General features: G+C 45.9%; 1 protein-coding gene across 4 annotated transcripts in view; it reads right to left on the bottom strand.

Annotated features, from left to right (window-relative positions):
* LOC143040729 (uncharacterized) overlaps positions 1–3951 on the bottom strand; it is a 316050-nt gene extending 312099 nt beyond the window's left edge. The window contains exon 1 of one of the 4 annotated variants that reach the window (XM_076212105.1): positions 3521–3951. The gene's annotated coding sequence lies outside the window, so the exon portion shown is untranslated. The remainder of the gene's footprint in view (positions 1–3520) is intronic. The other 3 variants (XM_076212102.1, XM_076212103.1, XM_076212104.1) reach the window with 3 other exon arrangements.
* Positions 3952–4666: the final 715 nt, after the last annotated feature.

Raw genomic sequence — 4666 nt, 5'->3', positions numbered from 1 at the left:
ACCTCTCTCTCTCTCTCTCTCTCTCTCTCTCTCTCACGGAAATGTCAAATTTACCCACCAAATCCCGCCTGAAGGTCGCAATTGCCTTCATAACCATGACGTTGATAGAATAGATACAAAATTCCTTAGAATAAGACTGTAAGAATAAGACTAAATGTCAACTTTGGCTCCTGAGGTTAACGAAACATATTTAGGGGCTGCAATATACACCAATCCATGCATATATATATATATATATATATATATATATATATATATATATATATATATATATGTGTGTGTGTATGTGTGTGTGTGTGTGTGTGTGTATGCACGCGTGCGCGCGTACAGCAAAATCACGCAACTGCGTGGGATTTCATTGTGGAAAAACAAGGAAAAAATTACCTCGATAGACGAAAATGTTAAGGTAATTTTTCCCTATATGAAATAATAAATAACAGCAAAATAATATTAATAATGATATTAATGATTATGATAATATTAATTATATAATAATAATGATAATAATAATAATAATAATAATAATAATAATAATAATAATAACAACAATGATAATAATGATAATAATATCAATAATATAATACTAATAATAATGATAACTGTTACCTCGCGTTTTATTTTCTAGAATTCCTCGGCCCCACAGCAGCTGGCAACGGTTCTAGAATCTTCCTATAAATTCCTCTAGAATGAAACTTTCGCCTGTTGTCTACAAGACATTAGTGCAGAGCTATTTGAAAATCACCAACTATATAAGTCTATGTATATTTCTATATTTATCTATCCATATATTCATCTATGTAAACACGAATATATTGATTGGGGATATGGATGGATCTCAGTTCCGGGGCGTGACCTCGCCTGACCCAATTCGGGTTTTTTTTTTCTTCCGGCTACTTTGAGCTCAAGGTCTCCGTTTTTCCTCTTGAGTTTTCCAAGGACGATACATCCTTGTGCCTTTGTGGGTTTACATGACCTACATAGGATCTGTTGTACGTGCATGTATACACACGTTTGCACACACGCATGCAGTGTAGACAAATTATACGATTATAGAGCGTATATACCTGTACAGTATATATGTATATGCATACTTACAGGCACCGCTAATATCTATAGTTGTGCTGCATCTTGTGAGAATCTAAAATAACAAAATCACACGCACACATTTTATATATATATATATATATATATATATATATATATATATATATATATATATATACATATACCTATTATGTGGAGAGAGAGAGAGAGAGAAAGAAAGAGAGCATGACAAATGAAGGCCTCATGCCCAAAGGCCACCCAGACAATAAGAGTGCCATCATAAACCAATCAAAAAGACAGAGATGGCACCGATGTCCCGCCAGGCCCGAAACTAGTCCGACAGCCCACCCAAGTATCCGAGCTTATGTCCAGCTTCACACATGTGTGGGTCATCATTATCACAAATGTACACAGTTCCGTTCACACTCTTTTCCTCTTTGGTTACCACCCGGCACCGTCGTCTAGCGAGCACAGTGCCACGGGAGTGGCACTGTCACAGGATGACGAATGTGTGATACCACGGGTATCTTGCATTCCATCCAGTACCATCCCTTCGTCCTCAGTTCTGGTACTCGCGTTACTAATCATTTCCAATCACCAAGATCGAAAACATAACTTGGTACTCCTTAGGACTGGCTGGCATATCAACCTATTTCATACTGTGACGTACCCACATGTTTTGTTATATTTAACAGCAGGAGATTCGACTCCGTTGAAGGAGAGTCTCAAGGTCTTAACCGAAACTCAGTTTTGTCCCGAGACCGTTCCTTCTACAAGTGAATAAAATCGCTGGGAACAAAGACGAAAAAGTAGGTCAGCGTGCAGAAGAGGTCAACCCAGTAATGCTTGATGCCTCCACACTCGTAAACCAGAACATTAAATTAGTGGAATATAACATGGAGGGGGCTCTTCCATAGCCACCATGCACCATTACCATGGCCAGCCACCATAACGACCTCAACATCAACCCTATTACAGCCCCCGCGCATGCGCACAAGGTCACACGCTCAAGGCTCCTGCATGTGGTTCTTTGTGGTCCTTCTAATATCGAGCACCGAGATGCAACGGAAGGATACGGACGACGACTATGAATGGTAATGGGGGTGGGCGATGGGAATGGGGGAAAGAAAGAAGCCTAAGCAGACATGCAAAGACACCTCACTCACTCCCACCCACCCCTGATTTCTCCGTTACTTGCAATAAATGAACAACACTACACTCCAGATCACTCTCGCTTGCCGTGAAGTTACTCTCTCGAGGGACCGGGAGGAGTTTTTCCAGTGACTCTACATTTCTAGTGACATGGGTTCCAGTACCAGGGTTCCGTGACCAATAATAATGATCACTGAGGAGCTGCAAACATCTACACGGAAGACTGGAATACGAAATCCCAAACAGGCGGAGCTGATTCCTTCCCGCACCGTGTTGAAGTCACCAAACAATCTTTGCGCACTTTCACTACCCCCCCCTTTCCCCCTCCCTCTCTCCTCCTCCTCCTCCCCCCTCACTGCTATTCGCCGCCAGTCCGGCTATCGGAGAGGCAACATGGCCCACTCTAAGTGCTGCCACACACACACACAAGAACTCCTAATGACCTTGTCGTCACGGTCGCAAGAGTAGTTTCTGCCAGATGAATCATTTTCCTCTGTCTGGGTGTTGGGGATGAGTTCATTGTGCATTAGGTGTGGTAGTTATTCCGTGAGTATGCAATAAATAACACCTTTGTGCGATTTATATGAGGGGAAGTTGTTAAAACGACACTCGACACACACATACACATCTACACACACTCCTACGTCAATTCTCATATAACAATACTCTTAAGTTCTAAATGAAGTCATTGTTTGACTCCTGAAAAGTCTCACTGAGCGAGTGACCCTGCTTGCAATGATTTCGGCCAGATGCAATTGAATGCAATGCTTTGTGCTTCGTGTTGAGCAAAAATACCACACACACGGATACACACACACACACACACACACACACACACACACACACACATGTACACACACACACACACACACATGTACACACACACGCACACGTTGTCCTGTGCATGTAAGCAAGCCTTCTCCAACTCGAGCATCTTTGGATGCAACAAGAAGGTAATGACGTCACAGCATTAGGACGTCTCCCGGACTGATACTATTCCAGCGGCTCCAGTTTCCAGAAACACCACTGTAACCTAGGAGACACCTTAGCATACTCCCACTTCACGTGTGTGCATGAGAGCTTCTTCACAAGAGGAGGAGCGCGCCTCCAGAATCCGCGAAATATTCAAATAAACATAGAGGAAGATGCAGGTAGAGGCATCTGGCGTCGAATTCTCCCCCCGCGCCCCATCACCCACCGGGACCACAAACGTTTTGCCTCCTCCTTCGCCAACGAGAATCTCCTCACTCGACGAAGGCTGGCACTCGAGACAACGAGAGCCAAGCTGCTGGGGTTCCCCAAGGGGGGTAATCGAAACACTCACCTGAGACGGATGTGATGTACAGGTAATCCAGAATTAGCAAACACAAACACACAAAAAACGGCTTAGGCACTTCGGCGGGATCCCTTACAAGGTAACCCCATTAGTTAAGACACACTGTTAAAGAGAAGGCTCCGTTCACTGTTTTCACTAATCACTTGCCACTGTTTGCACTCGATCTCTGTTTACAGGTGTTTGTATGTCGCAGGTAGACGCGGTGCACAGGTGTATACTCGTTCGGGTCCGTCAGAGCGTCGCTTACTGCCACGGCGGAGCCAGCTTGGCCAAATGAGGGGAACTTTCACACCGAGCCTCAGCCACTCCTCACACAAGGTTACGACTCAGCGTCATCACGCACACGGGCTCTACACGCGCACATGTCCACACTCCCCGCGTACACACGAACGCACACGGAGGGGAGCAGGGGAGTAGTGGGGGTGGGGTGGGCGACGCACGGGAGGCCAGGGCGAGTGAGCGAAAGTGAGTTCCGAAGTTGGATGGTTGGGGGTGGGGTGGGGTGGGATGGTGAGAGGCTTGTTGTTGTTGTCCAAGAGATTCTCTCTCTCTTTCTCCCTCTCTTTATCTTTATCTGCTCGCAGCAAAACTTTATCACTGCGTGGAGGTTGAAAGCCAACTGTTGCCTCTGTGTTCAGCGTGGTCCAGCTCCGTGCATGGCATCTCTGCTTGCCGATATCAATACAGTCATTTAGCTTATGTATACGTGAATGTGTACTTGGGTCGGCCCGCCATATTTCAAATATTATCGACTGTTTCCACTGCGATACGCTACTGAGCCGTCGCGCGTTCCCAGGCGGGTCGTGAACGAAACTTAGAGTGAGGGAACGGCGAAAGTGGAGCCCCACTCGACCAGCCAACAACCTTGTCCTAGTTTCGTGCTCCACCACTGAGCCACCAACCTCATTTGATTTTTCGCTTATATCTCCATTTCTAAAGATCGCACGAGGCTGCCGTTTGGCAGAAACCTCGGCGCCACGGCTGCGTGCCCCTCCACGGAAGACCAACTCACTGCGTCTCCGGGTTTGGCGTCCAGGAGCCCGGAAGGCGAGGGCCGCGCAGGCGCTGTGTGGAAGCTGGGTGAAGTGTAGTGGGTTAAGGGCACGAGCGACAAGGCCTTGACCATATGAGGCA

Source organism: Oratosquilla oratoria, chromosome 29 (genome assembly GCF_046742065.1).
Source record: "Oratosquilla oratoria isolate Oo_2021 chromosome 29, ASM4674206v1, whole genome shotgun sequence".
Taxonomy (NCBI): domain Eukaryota; kingdom Metazoa; phylum Arthropoda; class Malacostraca; order Stomatopoda; family Squillidae; genus Oratosquilla; species Oratosquilla oratoria.
Note: the sequence above shows the minus strand (reverse complement) of the source record. Positions and strands in the feature narration are given on the sequence as shown.